The 17,638-nt window shown below is 36.6% G+C and overlaps 1 protein-coding gene across 2 annotated transcripts in view; it reads right to left on the bottom strand.

The window, feature by feature from the left end:
* Positions 1 to 17,638, bottom strand: part of TANK (TRAF family member associated NFKB activator) — a 96,095-nt gene that overhangs the window by 78,145 nt on the left and 312 nt on the right. The window lies entirely within an intron of this gene.

Genomic DNA, 17,638 nt, shown 5'->3' on the forward strand with positions numbered 1-17,638 from the left:
CACACACACACCCATTTGGGTTTTCCCCAACTAGCAACACCTATCATTAAAAGTACTTGCTAAAGCTGAATGATTGCTACATGCAAGTAGATCTCTATTTAAAAAATTTCCCCTAACTTAGGATTCTCCGTTATTCCATTTCCTACCCATGCTTGAATATTTTCCAAGATGAAAATTTTAGACAGATAGCTCAAGAAAAGTTTTAGCTCGGATATCTACTATCTCAGGCAAGTTGCTTAATCTAATGAATCTTGATTTTCTAAAATCTGACAGCAGAGGACAAGGATAACCTACTTCACTGGATGGATGGTTGCAGGATCAACTGATAATGTAAGCCAAAAAAAAAAAAAAAAGGTAAAATTCAAAATGCTCTGCAAATGAAAGGGGCTGCCTGGAGTCAGTCATGTCATCCTGGCTCCTTCCCACCATCAAGCACATTCCTAGTATTCCTTTTAGGAAAAGAGTAGTCAAATCCACAGCATATACGTATATGGACTCTCCCTGAGAACACTGAAGGTTGGGACTCTCCACATTGACTGAGGTATAACTGTATTTGGCTGAATGCATGTAACACTTCCAGAAGCCTACTATTTATTTAATTAAAACAATATTTTTAAAAACTATCACTATTTTTGCATGTATCTGACAAGAGTTGGTGGTGTTTGAAAAAGACTTTATCACCAAGCACAAGCATATTAAGGGTGTTGAAAATAGCAATTTCAAAACCAAGATTAAAATGACCATGAATACTATATATTGTTGTCAGGTAGAACCCACTCTAGAACATAGCTTTATATCCACAGACTTGATGAAATTTCCAAATTTGAGAACATGCCTGTCCTAGTGATCTTGGACAAGCCATGCTTAGACAGGTCTTCAGTCTATCCAAGATTCTTTCTTCATCCTGAATGTTTCAAGCCTAGCTCTGCAGTCTTGAGCTCCTTTTTTTCTAGTTGTACTGCTGCATATTACTTAGAAGCTGCTATCCTTCCAGGGGAGTCCAGTATCTTGCTCCTCCTAGGATAGTAACTTTTCTCTGTTAGAGCATAACAATCAAGTTCTGATTGCCTTAATTTCTCCCTACACTTCTGAATCATGGACGTTTACACTTCTTTCTTTAGGCCCAGTGCATCTAAGGATTTAAAGACTTGCCAAATTACAGTGTATTTTACTGGATTATCTCGAATATTTGGCTTATTTTTTAAGTCAAAGCCAAAACGTAATTTTAAAAACATTGTCTTTTTAAAAAACAGAAACTTTTTGGTAGAGCATTGTGACCAGTTGAACAGTTTTCTTGTAATAAGTAATTGAGTTAATCATGATAGTACAGTACTTTTTAAAAAAAATTTGTGAGTGATTTTAAGTTCACAGCAAATTTGCAAGGAACATATAGAGATTTACCATACACTCCCTACTCTGAAACATGCATAAGACTCTTCATCATCAACAATTGATGAAACTACATTGACATATTATCATCCAAAGTCCATAGTTTACATTAGGGTTCACTCTTGGTATTATACATTCCATGAGTGTGGACAGAAGCATAAATGACATATATCTATCATTATAGTATTATACTATACTGGAGGATACCAGTATACTCTATATACTCTGACGTGTATCCATAATTGTAGTACCATAAACACCACCTGATGCAAAGAGCTGACTCATTGGAAAAGACCCTGATGCTGGTAAAGATTGAGGGCAGGAGGAGAAGGGGACGACAGAGGATGAGATGGTTGGATGGCATCATCGACTTGATAGACATGGGTTTAGGTGGACTCTGGGAGTTGGTGATAGACAGGGAGGCCTGGCGTGCTGTGGTTCATGGGGTTGCAAAGAGTCGGATACGACTGAGCGACTGAACTGAACTGAACTATAATAGAATAATTTCATTATCCTAAAAATCTTCTATTCTCCACTTGTTCATCTCTTCCTCTCCCTAATCTCTGACAACCACTGATCTTTTTACTGTCTTTGTAGTTGTGCCTTTTCCAGAATGTCGTATGTTGGAACCACACTTTATGTAGCCTTTTCAGATTGGCTTCTTTCACTTAGTAATATGCATTTGAATTTCCTCCATGTCTTTTTATGGCTTGAAAAATCATTTTTTTTTTTAATGCTGAATAATACTCCATTGTCTGGATGTACCACAGTTTATCCATTCCTACTGGAAGACATCTTGGTTGCTTCCAACTTTTGGCAATTATGAATAAAGCTACTATAAACATTAGTATGCAGGGTTTTGCGTGTGTTTTCAGCTACTTTCACACTCCTAAATATAAAGCAGTGTGATTGTTGGGTTGTAGAGCAAAAGCCGGAGAAGGCAATGGTAACCCACTCCTGTACTCTTGCCTTGAAAATCACATGGATGGAGGATCCTGGTGGGCTGCCGTCGATGGGGTTGCACAGAGTCAGACACGACTGAAGTGACTTAGCAGCAGCAGCAGCAGCAATGTCAGAGAATTATTTTTGCTTCACATCCTCATCAGCATTTGGTGTTGTCAGTGTTCTGGATTTTGGCCATTTGAAAAGGATTGTAGTGGTATCTCATTGTGTTTTAATTTTCATTTCCCTGATGATATATAATGTGGAGCATCTTTTCACATGGTGATTTTAGTCTGTATATCTTTTTTGTAAACTATCTGTTAAAGTTCTTGATCCATTTTAAAACTGGATTGTTTGTTCTCTTATTGTTGAATATTAAGAATTCTCTGTATATTTTGTATAACAGTCCTTTATCAGATGTATCTTTTGAAAATATTTCTACCAGTCTGTGGCTTGTCTTTTAATTCTCTTTACAGTGTCTTTTGCAGAGCAAAAAAATTTAATTTTAATGAAGTCTAACTTATCCAGCACTGCTTCTGAGCAAATTGAAGGAGCTACTTTGACTATTTCTAATTTAAATAGTAGAATTTAATAATATACTCAGAATCTAAAACTGAATTCATGAGCATTTTGAAATACGAAAGTGCTAAACATTTTAAATAAAGAAAGAAAAAATTAAACATATCCATTTCTTAACTATATATTTTTATCTTTCCACTCCCATAATGTTGTAGTCATGAAGAGAAGTGGCTGCATACTTCTCCAATGGCTGAAATATGCATAAATGCTGGGCTAAATGGATGAGTTTTGTGCTAAAATGGTGTCAAACATTTTCCTTTTTTATAATGATTTTTTAAAAATTTATTTTTGGCTACGCTGGGCCTTCACTGCTGCGTGGGCTTTTCTCTAGTTGTGGAGAGTGGGGGCTGCTCTCTAGTGGTGGTGCGTGGCTTTTCATCATGGTGGCCTCTCTTGTTTCAGAGCCCGGGCTCTAGGGCACATGGTCTTCAGTAGCTGTAGCTCCTGGGCTCCAGGGCACAGCCTCAATAGTTGTGGCACATAGGCTTAGTTACTCTGCAGCATGTGGGGTCTTCCCGGACCAGGGATGGAATCCGTGTCCCCTGCATTGGCAGGTGGATTCTTTACCACTGAGCCACCAGGGAAGCCCCATGATAAACTCGTTAAATACAATATGTTTTATTAAGGTTAGGAATTTGAGGAATAACCTTTAAAAATGATGTAATTTCACTCTAATTTTCCTTATATTATTATGTACCTAAGGTTAGCAAGCAAGTTTTGGAGGGTAGGATGAAATGAAAATGAGAACTGCAGGCTTATTAAAACCATTTCAGAACCTATTTTCAAAACTGCTAAATATTTTATTGAGAGTTCTGAATATAAATCCAGAAACAAGGAGAGCTGCCAGTATAAATACTACTACAACTTGGAATGTCAGGTATGCATCAATGAGCTCAGTCAAATCTTTGATGTGAAATATCACTATTAATAGAATCTGGTTGACTTCTGATTTAGGATGACATCTGGACTAGCTGTGTTTGTCTCAGACTCTCTGAATTAAATGCCTTATGAAAAATCAGAAAAATATGAGAACTCATAATAGCATCAAAAGGCAGGATTGATGACCAGACCCACTGCACATGGCTGAGAAGCTATACCCAGTACAGGACCCTCAATTGAAATAGGCATTCACTTGCCAAGCTTTGCTACCTTGGGACTTAACTCTTCAAGAGTAGATGTAACCCTGTTGACAGGCATCCTACTGACAGAATTTGACAAGATTTTTCGCCATTTTCAAGAACCATAGGGCTGAAATGGACATCAAGCTTTGTAGTTTGAAGGTGAGCACATTTGTGACTTTAAGGATAGTAAGCAAGCTATCTGCCCTATGGCACCTACTAGTGAAATGGACAGTAGTAACTCCACTAGTACGTATTACCTCCAAATGCTATTTTTTTTTTTTTTTTACATCTTGTTGCCCCATCATTCCCCCATTAGTACTTCTTTTTATTATCTATTGATAGTTTGGACCTCTGGTTTGGAGAATACCAACATGATTCCAATAGGTGTAGACACACATGATATTCTGTATCTAAGGATATGTGAAGCAAATAACGGAAGGGCCTGGGCAGACAGACTGGTGTGTTTGACCCTCTGGGAGTTTAATTTTCATACATGGTGCCGGTCAAGGAAAAGATGAATGATTTTTTTTTTCTAATTAACCAGGAATTCTCTCTTCATATTACAATAACTCGACAATAAGGGTGAGGGTTCTCGCCTTAGGCCAGTATTCATAGTGAGAACGTTGATAAATGTTAGCTTTAGATTCAAAAGTTAGATATGAGCTATGCATGTCTTTATGTCTCCCAGCTCAAGACCTATGCTGAGGAGCTAGTAGAAATCAGGCAGATAATGAGAAGAACCAAATAAAATCCACACATCTAGTTATAAGGGCTACAAAAAACTTGCCATGAGTTTAATACAAGATAAACTTGTATTAATAAGTGTAATACAAGATAAAGCATCCTTTTGAAAAGATTGTGCTGCATAAAGGAAGAAGAACAAAGTCCCCCAAAATTTGGGGAAAGTGAACACTTTAGAAAATGGTTTGCCATAACCATAAGTAAACGGAAAGAATTGGATTTGTATTCTCTGTGATACAAAACTTGAAATCTAAGATATCATATTAGACTAAGATAAGGAGGGAGAAATAACAAAGATGGGTAAGTTAAGGCTGTAAGGACGTAGAACATGCAATGTCAAAATCTGAATATTTATTTGAACATAAGAAAGGGAATCCATACTACAGAATATTATTAGAGGAAAGATAATGAAGTGAAACAGAGAGGGCAATGGCAACCCACTCCAGTACTCTTGCCTGGAAAATCCCATGGATGGAGGAGCCTGATAGGCTGCAGTCCAAGGGGTCATGAAGAGTCAGACACGACTGAGCGACTTCACTTTCACTTTTCACTTTCCTGCATTGGAGAAGGAAATGGCAACCCACTCCAGTGTTCTTGCCTGGAGAATCCCAGGAACAGCAGAGCCTGGTGGGCTGCCATCTATGGGGTCGCACAGAGTCCGACACGACTGAAGTGACTTAGCAGCAGCAGCAGCAATGAAGTGAAAAAGAGAAAATGTCAGTTGCTCAGTCATGTCCGACTCTTTCTGATCCCATGGACGGAAGCCAGTCTTCTCTGTCCCTGGAATTCTCCAGGCAAGAATGCTGGAGTGCGTAACCATTCCTTTCTCCAGGGCATCTTCCCAACCCAGGGATCGAACCTAGGTCTACCCACATTGCAGGAAGATTCTTTACCATCTGAGCTACAAGGGAAAGGATAAATGGATGGAAACAATTAAATGGAAATAATAATAATGGAGAGAGAGTGCTCCATCTTCTGAAAAAGAAATCTGAGGAAATGGAACAGAAATAGCAGCTAAAGATATATCAGAATATATCTGAAGTAATAACTTTGATATAAGGCAATCAGAGATGAAAAAAACCTCAGTGAGTTTTGAAACATACCAATAAAAAGAGATCAAACATTTTGATCTATCCAGAGAAAAATTTTACTATTCAATGATGTATCAATTCATTCATTAATTCTGGAACTATTTTGTGAGTGCTTGCTGTATGCTAAAAGTTAGGGTCACAAAGACTACCAAAACACAGTTTTACCTAAAAAAGAATTTAGTGTCTTTTGTGGAGGATATGCATATAAGAAACAGGCAATTGCTACACAATGTGGTATTATAACATTACAATGGGGTAAGAATAGGGTGCTCAAAAAACGTTGGAAAGAGGAGGTGAGGGAAAGCTTTCTCGGTCTCAAGTATGGAAACAATTCAATAAAAATCCAGAGAAGAGACTTCTCTGGTGGTCCAGTGGCTAAGATTCCCCACTTCCAATGAAAGAGGGCCAGGTTCAATTCTTGGTCAGAGAACTAGATCCCACAGCCACAACTAAGATCCCACATGCTGAAGCTAAGACAGTGCAGCTAAAAGAAAAACAGAATTCAGAAAAAATAAACTACTTTCAAAGGAAGAAAGGAAAAATAGACTTATCTTCAACATTAAACTTCAGAAGCTGAATAGAATAACATATACATAGCCTGAAATAGATTTGACTTACAAAGTTTATACCCACACAAATTATCATTTGCATAGGAAAGGAAACCTAAGGCATTCTTAGATACCTCATAGTTCAGAAATATATCACCTCTGTACCGAAATAATTGAACATACACTTTAGTAAGTCAGGAAGGAAATCAAAGTACAAAAACTAAGAAAGATGAAATTCTGTTATAAAAGAAATACCTATAAATATTTGAAATAATTTAAATATTGGATGAGACAAAAACTTGTCACAAATATAATGAGAATATTAAAAGTGATCTTTAACATACAGTCCAAGTATAAATAAATAATTTAGTAATAATGTGTTCTAAACTTCCTGATTATAGCAACAAGATCTCAAGTGGTTGGAAAAGAGGTGGCAGGAAGGAGAAAGTTCTAATTTCCTCATTTTCTTATTTTCTATTTGTGAAAACAAGGAAATGATAGGTTCTCATTCTAGCAATTACATTGTAATTGAACATATACTATTTTATGTTTTTTTTAAACATAAAGGTAAATAATTACAAATAGAATTGAAAATTATATGTTTATTTTTTCATGTTTGTTTATTTTTTTTGCCACATCTCATGGCTCATGGGTTCTTAGTTCCTTACCAGGAATTGAACCCAGACCCTCGGCAGTGAAAGCACAGAATCCTAACCACTGGCCCCTCAGGTAATTCCTTATTTTTTCATGTTCCTCAATAGAGGAACAAAGAAAGGAAAACATTGCTCAGATAACAAAGATGTAAAACTCTCATCCCAGTGGTTTATCAATCATCTAATAAGCAACTCTTGTGAGCATTCCTCTACGACATTAAAAAAGATTTTTTTTGGCTGCACCACATGGCATGTGGGATCTTAGTTCCCCAACCAGGGATCAGACCCATGCCCCCTGCAGTCAAAGCTCAGAGTCTTAACCATTGGACTGGCAGGAAAGTCTGAGTTTGTTTTTGTTTTTTTTTGCAAGCATATACTCTGCCCTTGGGCTGCCCTTGTGGCCCAGCTGGTAAAGAATCCACCTGCAATGCGGGAGACCTGGGTTCGATCCCTGGGTTGGGAAGCTCCCCTGGAGAAGGGAACGGCTGCCCACTCCAGTACTGGTCTGGAGAATTCCATGGACTGTGTAGTTCCTGGGGTCGAAAAGAGTCGGACACGACTGAGTGACTTTCACCTCACTCTGCCCTCATTGTCACCCTCTGTCCTCACCACCACACTGTTTCTATTGACACTCTTTGTTCAGACCATCTTCAAATTCACATTTACCATGTTTGTCTTCTAACTTTTCCCCTAACTTTCTCTCGGCAAATTCCAATTTTTTTCTTTTTTAAAAAAATTCTTTTTAAAAATTTTAATTGGAGGATAATTGCTTTACAGTACTGTGTTGAAAGAAAGAAAGTGAAGTCGCTCAGTCGTGTCTGACTCTTAGCGACCCCATGGACTGCAGCCCACCAGGCTCCTCTGTCCGTGGTATTTTCCAGGCAAGAGTACTGGAGTGGGGTGCCATTCCCTTCTCCAGGAGATCTTCCCGACCCAGGGATTGAACCTGGGTCTCCCGCATTGTAGGCAGACACTTCACCGTCTGAGCCATGTTTCTGCCATATATCAACATGAATCAGCCATCGGTATAACATACGTTCCTCCCTCTTGAACCTCCCTCGCACCTCCCACCCCATCCCACCCCTCTAGGTTGTCACAGAGCACTCAGTTTGAGTTCCCTGAGTCTGACAACAAATCCTCACTGCTGTCTATTTCACATATGGTGATGGATATGTTTCAATGTGACTCTTTTAATTCGTCCCTCTCTCCCCTTCCCCAAGTCTGTCCTCTACGTCTGTGTCGCCATTGCTGCTCTGCAAATAGGCAAATCAGTATCATCTTTCTAGACTTGACATGTATGTGTTAATATATTTGTTTTTCTCTTTCTTTAGTCTGTGAAGTAAGATACAGACTTACTTCGCTCTGTATAATAGGCTCTAGATTCATCCACCTCTTTAGAACAGACTCAAATGCATTCCTTTTTATGGCTGAGTAATATTCCACTACATATATGCGATGGAATATTATCTATGTAACTTCTTTATCCATTCATCTTTTGATGGACATTTAGGTGGTTTGCATGTCCTAGCTATTGTAAAAAAAAAACAGTGCTGCAATGAACATTGGATTATGTGTATTCTTTTTCAATTATGGTTTCTTCAGGGTATATGCCCAGTAATGGTATTGTTGGGTCATATGGTAGTTTATTCCTAGTTTTTAAAGAATTCTTCATACTGTCTAAATTTGATTATGTTCCTTTAGCACCCAAGGTTACTTCCCATTAACCTTAGGATAAAATCCAAACTCTAAACAAAGAGTCGGACACGACTGAGCCACTGGACTGAACTGAACTGAAACATAGTATAAGGTTTCTTCTTACTTCTCTATAGACTCATATCCTGCCTCCTCTTCTGGCTTTTTTCAATACCTCCAATGCTCCCTGTTTTGTTCTTTTCAGACAGAATAGTTCTGTCCTGTTTGCTAGTGTGTTTTCTCAATCGCAGAACGTGTTTCCTTCACATTTTGCTTGGTCTGTTAAGGCCTCAGCTGAATGGGCTGAGTCAAAGCAAGGCCCTCACTTCACTTCTCTTCCAGGTTAGAACTACGGGCTCATATTTCACCCTATCCGTTTCCCTTTATGATATGCACCACACTTTAAATTCTAAAACACTTATTTAGATGTTTTTGAAGTTAGAATGGCTATTAAAACTGATATTAAAGAAACTTGCAATACCAGTCTGAGGCCTAGATGGCCATTGCCCTCACAAAGGCAAACTCAAGTTGATACAGGCTAATGCAAACAGACTATAAATGAGAGCTCTCATTAAAACTGCCTCATTCGTATGTTGGTATTGCCATTCACTAACCACATGACTTTACCAACTCTGAGCTTCAGTTTCTTCTCCTGTCAAGTATAAATTATAATATTACTGGCCTCAAATGTTGTGTCTATATGTGTGTGTGTACAGTGGGATAATATATTAACAGGACCTAAATTATAGGAGGAACTCAGTAAACATTAGCTGATTCAGTTGATAGTTGAACAACCAGAAGATTGGGACACCAACCCCGCTAAGGAGTTGAAAATACACATATAACTTTACAGTCAGCCCTCCATATCCATGGTTCTGTAGCTGCAGATTCAACCAACTACAAATCATGTAGGACTGTAGTGGTGGTAGTTGGTGGTTTAGTCACTAAGTTGTGTCTGACTCTTGTGACCCCATGGACTATAGTCTGCCAAGCTCCTCTGTCCATGGGATTTCCCAGATGAGAATACTGGAGTGGGTTGCCATTTCCATCTCCAGGGGATTTTCCTGACCCAGGGACTGAACCCAGATCTCCTGCATAGCAGGCAGTCTCCTGTTTTGCAGGTGGATTTTTTACCCACTGAGCCACCAGAGAAGCAGTACTGTAGTACATGTTTGTAAAAAAAATCCAGGTATTAGTGGCCCCACCAGTTCAAACCCATGTTGTACAGGTAATATCTGTAACTTAAGTAGCTGGTTGTACATGCAGTTGATTTTTAATTTTACTAAGTAAGGAGTCAGAATTATCATTTAAAAAGTCTTTAAAAGTTTACCTTCAGGAAATGTAGAGATTGTACTTAGTAGAAAAATATCTTACTTTAAATTAATTGTCTTACATATGCCCAAAGAGCTAAAGGAAACCATGGACAAGCAACCAAAGGAAGTCAGAACATGGTATATGAACAAAATGAGATTATCAGTAAAGGGATAAAAAAATTGTAAAAAGAAACCAAATAGAAATTTTGGAGATAAACAATACAATAAGTGAAATGGAAAATTCATTAGAGGAGTTTGACAACAGATTTGAGCAGGCAAAATAAGTTAGTAAATGTGATGGTAAGATAATTGAAACTATCCAGATAGAGGGACAGAAAAAAAAAGAAAGAATAAAGAAAAGTTCATAGAGTCTAAGAGACCTATAAAACATCATCTTGCAAACCAAAATATACATTATGGAAGTTCTGAAGGAGAGGTGAGAGTAAAGGAGCAGAAAATAAATTTAAAGAAATAATGGCTGAAAACTTCCTGATATGTTGAAAGACTGAAGCTGCACATTCAAGCAGTTCAATGAACTCAAGTAGGCTAAACTCATAGATTCACCCTGAGATACATTATAATCAAAGTGTTAAATGCCAAAGACAATAATAAGAGAATCTTGAAAGCAGCAAGAGAGAAGCAACTCTTTATATACAAGGGATCCTCTGTAAGATTAACAGCCAATTTCACTTTGGAATCATGGAGGCCAGAAGCAGTGGGATGACATACTTAAAATGCTGGGGAAAAAAATAGGTGTCAATGAAAAATTCTGTATCTGGCAAAACCATTTTTCAAAAATGAAAGAGAAATTATGACATTCTGAGATACAAAAAAAAAAAAAAGCTGAGGAAGTTTGTTGCTGATAGATTTACCCTTAAAGGAATTATAGAGGGTCCTTCAGATAAAATGGAGAAGGAAATGGCAACCACTCCAGTAATCTTGCCTGGAGAATTCCATGGACAGAGGAGCCTGAAAGGCTCCAGTCCATGGGGTTGCAAAGAGTCAGGCATGACTGAGCAACTATCACTCAGATAAAAGGGTCATTAGACAATAATTCAGAGCAACACAAAGAAATACACTTTGGTTGAGGTAACTATCTGCTGCTGCTGCTAAGTCATTTAAGTCGTGTCCGACTCTGTGTGACCCCATAGACTATCTAGGTAGCTATAAAGACTGTCATGATTTTGTTTTTGGTTTGTAACTTTTTATTTCCTACATATTTAAAAGAAAATGCTTAAAAATAATTTATCAATCTATGTTAACAGGCACACAATGTATAAAGATGAAATTTGTGATTACAAGGATGTAGAAGAGGGAAATAAACTGTATAGAAGTAGAGCTTTCTGTATTATTAAGGCTAAGCTGGTATTAACTCAAATTAGATTGTTATAAATGTTTCAAATTATAATCCCCATGATAACCACTATGACAATATCTGAAAAAATACATAAAAGAAAATGAGAAGGGAATAATATGGTACACAGAAAAGAATCAAACACAAAAGAAGGCAGTAGTGGAGGAAGTGAAGACCAGAAAAATGGTATAATGTATATAGAAGTCAAATAATAAAAATGCAGAAGTAAACCCTTACTTATCAGTAATTCCTTAACTGTTAATAGATTAACCTCTTAATCAAAAGGCAGAGTTTTGTGGAGTGGATAATATAACAAGATCAAGCAATATACTGTCTATAATAGACTTGCTTTAGATCCATAGACACAAGTATGTTGAAGATAAAATAACAGAAATAAATTTTTCATGCAAATAGTGGAAGAGAGATGGGGTGACTAAATTGATATCAAACAAAATAGATTAAGTTAAAAACTGTTACTAGAGACAAAAAAGAGACCTTATGTATGACAAAAGTGTCATTTATCAAGAAGACATAACAATTACACACATATACACATCAAACAGTAGAGCCCCCCGCAAGTATATAACACAAAAAATGATAGAACTGAAGGGAGAAATAGAGAGTACTACACTAGCAGTTGGAGACTTCACTACATCACTTTTAGTAATGGATAGAAAAGCAGAAGACCAAAAAGGATATAGTAGACTTGAATAATAACATAAATAATAGATCTAACAGATATATATATATAGAATATTCCACCCAACAGCAACAAAATACACATTCTTCTGAAGTGGATATAGAACATTCTCCCGTCTTAGACAGATCAAATGTTAGGCCACAAAAAGTCTCAATATATTTAAAAAGATTGAAATCATGCAAAGTATATTCTCCAACCAAATGAAATGAAGCTGGAAATCAATAACAGAAGGAAAAATGAAAAATCCACAAATATGGAAGTCAACCAACACATTTTTAAATAACCAATGAGTTAAAAAAGGAAATCATATTAAAATCATGAGTTAAAAAAGGAAATTAGACTTAGAGATGGGTGAAAAAAATTAAATCATACCAAAATTTATAGGATGCAGTGAAAGCAGTGCTCAGAGGGAAATTAATAGAAGTAAATGTCTACATTAAAAAAGAAGAAAGATCTTAAATCAGTAACCTAACTTTACAGCTCAAGGAAGTAGAGAAAAAGAGCAAACTAAATCCAAAGACAGAAGAAGGAAAGAAATAATAAAGATTGGAGCAGAGATGAATAAAATAAAGAATAGCAAAATAATAATATCAATGAAGTCAAAGTCAGTTCTTTGAAAAGATCAAAAAAATAGAAACTTTAGCTAGACTTAAGAAAAGGGCAAAGAATAACAAGTAACTAAAATCAGAAATGAAAATGGGGACATTACCACACCAAACAGAAAAAAAAAAAAGAATTATTTATAAAAGAATAGTGTGAATAACCACACACCAAGATATTAGATAATCTAGATGAAATATATAAATTCCTATAAATACAAAATACCAAAACTGAATCTAGAAAAAAGAAAAAAACTGAATAGATTTGTATCAAATAAAGACATTGACTCAGTACCAAAAACCTCCCAACAAAGCAGTTCAGGACCACATGGCTTCACCAGTGAATTCTACTGAACACTTAGAGAAGAATGATTCCCTTGTAGCTCAGCTGGTAAAAAATCTACCCCCAATGCCAGAGACCTGGGTTTGATCCCTGGGTTGGGAAGCTCCCCTGGAGAAGGGAAAGGCTACCAACTCCAGTATTCTGGCCTGGAGAATTCCATGGACTGTATCCACGGTGTCACCAAGAGTCGGACGCGACTAAGTGACTTTCACTTCACTTCACTTCACTTGTCAAACTCTTAAAAAAATAGAGGAGGAGGGAACACTTCCCAACTCATTGTATGAGGCCAGCATTACTCAGATACCAAAGCCAGACAAAGATACTACAAGAAAACTAAAAACCATGTTCTTTATGGATGCTGCTGCTGCTGCTGCTAAGTCGCTTCAGTCATGTCCGACCCTGTGCGACCGCATAGACGGCAGCCCACCAGGCTTCCCCTTCCCCGGGATTCTCCAGGCAAGAAAACTGGAGTTGGTTCTTTATGGATGAAGATGCAACAATTCTCCACAAAATACTTGCAAACTGAATTTAGTAGCATATTAAGTGGATTATACATTATGATCAAGTGTGGTTTATCCCTGGAATGAAAGGGAGGTTAAACATAAGAAAATCATTCAAATGCACAATTACACTGTGAGGCAAATACTTAAAAGAATTGAAATTAGGTACTCAAACAATGCAAATGCACAGTCATAGCAGCATTGTTTACAACAGCCAAAAAGGGAAAACAGCTCAGCTACCCTGTCCATCAATAGATGAATGGATTAATAAATTGCATATATACACTACATAGATGTATCTTGAAAACTTTATGCTGGGTGAAAAAAGTCAGACAGAAAAAGTCACATATATGATTTCGCTTACATGAAATATGCAGAATAGCTATATTCGTATAGACAGAACACAGACTGGTTGTCCCCAAGGACTGAAGAGAACAAGAAAGCAGAGCAACTGCTTAATGGTACAGGGTTTCCTTTTGGGGTAATAAAAATGCTTTGAAACTAGATAGATGTGGTGGTTGCACAAGATTGTGAGTGGACTGAATACCACTGAATTGTTCACTTTACAATGTTTAATTTTGCTCTGAATTTTACCTCAATTTTTTAAAAGGAAAAAATAAGGAAATTTAAATAAACTATAAACTGAGTTAATAAGAATGTACCAATATTGTTCCTCAATTGTCACAAGTGTACCATACATTAATATGTTAATAATAGGGGAAACTATGTGTCTTGGGGAGCAGGGGGAAGGATGGGGAAGAGGCAGGGTTGTACATGGAACTCTCTGTAGGGTTTGTTCACTTTTACTCTAAATCTAAAACTGTTCTAAAAAAATCTATTAGCTAAAGAAAAAACCCTTTGTTTTCCTAAATAACTCTGGGATCAGAGAGGAAATAAAATGGCAACTAAAAAACAAAATAATAATGTGAAATTGACATAGCAAAAGTGTTTAAGAGTTGTTAAAATAGTATTCAGAAAATTCCTGGAATTAAATACTTTGATTCCCAAATAAGAAATAATACAAATAAATGAACTAAACATCCGACTCTAAAACTAAGGAAAGGAAAAGTAAAATAGTTTAAAAAAAAGAGGGAAGGGCAGTAGGAAAATAGAATAAAGATAAAGGCAATAATTAATTATTTAAAAAAGAGCTAACCATAAAAGTGATACATCCAAGAGATTCATACTTTGACATGTCATATCAGGGAAAAAAGAGAAAACATAAATGGACAAAGTTAATAATGAAAATGGTTATCCATATGGTTATGAAGATGATCAGAAATACAATACTTTGCATAATAATACATTTGAAAACTTTCATAAAACTTTACTTATAAAATACATAAAAAACCTAAACTGTGTGAAAAATAAGCATAAAACTTGAATAGATCAATAACAACAGAAAACATTGAAAAGCTTTTAAAGAATTACTTCCAAAAATGTGTGCCAAGGACAAACGTGCTAAGATTTTCTCTTTAAACATCTCAAGGAGCCACTAAGTCCCATGAAACTTTTTTAGAACATGGAAATGTTTGGTAGTTTTATCAGAAAATAAAAATGAAGATTAATTTCACTTATAAATAGGAATGCAAAAACTCTCAATAAACTATAGGCATTTCTTTTCAGTATGTGTTTTGTTAATATAAACTGGTATAAGGTGAATCAATTTGGACACACATTTTGCACACCACTTTTGGCTGAACTGTGGCCTGCAGATAGCACTGCTAAAATAGGGAGAAAGCTTTTTGCACAATGTGTAGGAGCAGCTGCTTTGTTTGAGTAATGGTTGCTCTGCCTTGATAGGGTTCCTTGGCTATGCCACATTGTTTTCATTCTTTTCTGTTAATTTGAGTTGTGAACTGAATTGTGAAGCCAAAATAATAGAGGAGAGGCGTAAAGCATGTGGACTGAAGAGAAAAGGAGGAAATGTGTAGGTTTGGTTTGTTTTGTTTTGATCAGCCAATTTATTATCTAGAGCGATAACAAAATACACTTTATAGTTATGAACCTACTTTTATTACTGTGGGATGATTTCTATAACATGTACTTTAAAAAATGCAATTACTGTATCATGTAACTACAGGACCCATATAGTTTAAAAGTAGAAACACTTGTACGGTTGTCTCTAATGATATAAAAAAGACAATGAATATAGTTTAACATGAAGTCTTGATTCACTTTTAGCAAATTAGGGTTAGGAGTATATTTGGTAGTTATTTGGTTTTTATGATTAAGGTGTTTATCTCAAACCAATAGCCAACGTCATTCTTAATGTTAACCACTAGGGAAATTCCCACTGAGATCAGAACATGATGAGGTTGGCTGCTATCTCCTGTTATTAAACACTGTTCTAGAAGTTCTTGCCAATGTTACCATCAGAAGAAAAAAAGAAGACAAAGTTATGTTTTTCCTATCTGGGCATTGCATGTGAATTACCCAAAATAATTTAGAATAAGTAAAATATCAATGCAATGACTGGATGCAAGATAAAATTATTACATCAAGAACTTTCCTAAATGTCAGCAGTATTTAGTTAGAAAATACAATGGAAAGAATGTCCTTATCAAGATTGCATCCCTATTAACCTCATAAAGAAGATAAAATGCATTGGAATACATTTTATAATAAACAACCTGTTTCCTGAGGCCTTAGCACATGGAAAGAAAAAATGTTTGCAGACAGGAAGTTTCTTTCCTGTAAAGAATGATTGTTTTCTTCAAATTAGTGCATAAGTTTCATGAAATTCCAACCAACACTTTTGGGGAGGAATTTTAGAGATTTCTTTGAATCTTCCAGTTGGCCATCTCTTTCACTGTCACAAGTGTTTAAGAGAAATAATTGAATGTTGCTTTAGTTGACTGCTAGCAGGAACTTCAGTCAGGTTAGACCGGGAATACATTCCCAGGTCCTTGTCCTGCATGGGGGCAGATAAATGTGAGCACCTGTGCCCAGGTAGAAGAGAGCCCTGGAGGGAGTGAGGAGATGGGGTGGGCAAGTAAGGACAAGGAAGACCTAGGAATGAATTATCTGTTTCTGTAAATGACTTCGCTCTCCTGTGACCTTGGCCCAGTATTACCCTTCCCCCAAAACCCCATCCTTTTTGCAGTTTGGATAAGATATCCTAAAATATCTTTCAATGTTGTAAGAAGGTAAGGCAGTGGTCACAGAGAACCAGAAAAAAAGAAGTGATGTGGATTTATGGTTAAGCCCTGGCTCTGCTAGTTACTCAGAGAAGTCAATGGCAACCCACTCTAGTACTCTTGCCTGGAAAATCCCATGGATGGAGGAGCCTGGTGGGCTGCAGTCCATGGGGTCGCTAAGAGTCGGACACGACTGAGCAACTTCATTTTCACTTTCCACTTTCATGCATTGGAGAAGGAAATGGCAACCCACTCCAGTGTTCTTGCCTGGAGAATCCCAGGGATGGGGGAGCCTGGTGGGCTGCCGTCTGTGGGGTCGCACAGAGTCAGACACGACTGAAGCTACTAGTTGGAAGGTCCTGTAATCATTTTCCCTCTGGCAGACACAATAAATGGCAAGTGCTTATATAACAGTAGTGATGACCGTTGTAGTTTCATCTTTTTTGAACAATCAACTTATTCTTAAGAATACTCTACACAATCTTTAATATTCACTTCTTGTGAAAATAAAGGCCAACTGATAATGAAATAAGACTGGATTGCTATTGTGCAAATTTAAGTGTTTGAAGATAGGTAATGCAAAGTTTTCTATTAATATAAGGAAAATACTGTAAAGAAATATTTATAAACATATTTCTTAGAAGATGGAAAGGAACACACTGAATCAGGTCAGAATTGATCTTTAAAAATTTAACCAAAAAAGTATGAATATATATATATAGCATTTACTTTTCAACCTAATAAGCTATATACAACTTAACTTATGCCAAATATATACCTTTTAAGTTTTACGTTATAGAAACCACTCACTGAGAAGGCTGTATTCCAGACATAAACTTTAAAAAAAAATTTCAAATAGAGACATAAATTTTATCTTAAAAGTTGGGACAGTAGCAAAAGGATCACAGTTTTTAAAAATTTCTCGTAATCTTG

The sequence above is a fragment of the Bos javanicus genome, chromosome 2 (genome assembly GCF_032452875.1).
Source record: "Bos javanicus breed banteng chromosome 2, ARS-OSU_banteng_1.0, whole genome shotgun sequence".
Classification (NCBI taxonomy): domain Eukaryota; kingdom Metazoa; phylum Chordata; class Mammalia; order Artiodactyla; family Bovidae; genus Bos; species Bos javanicus.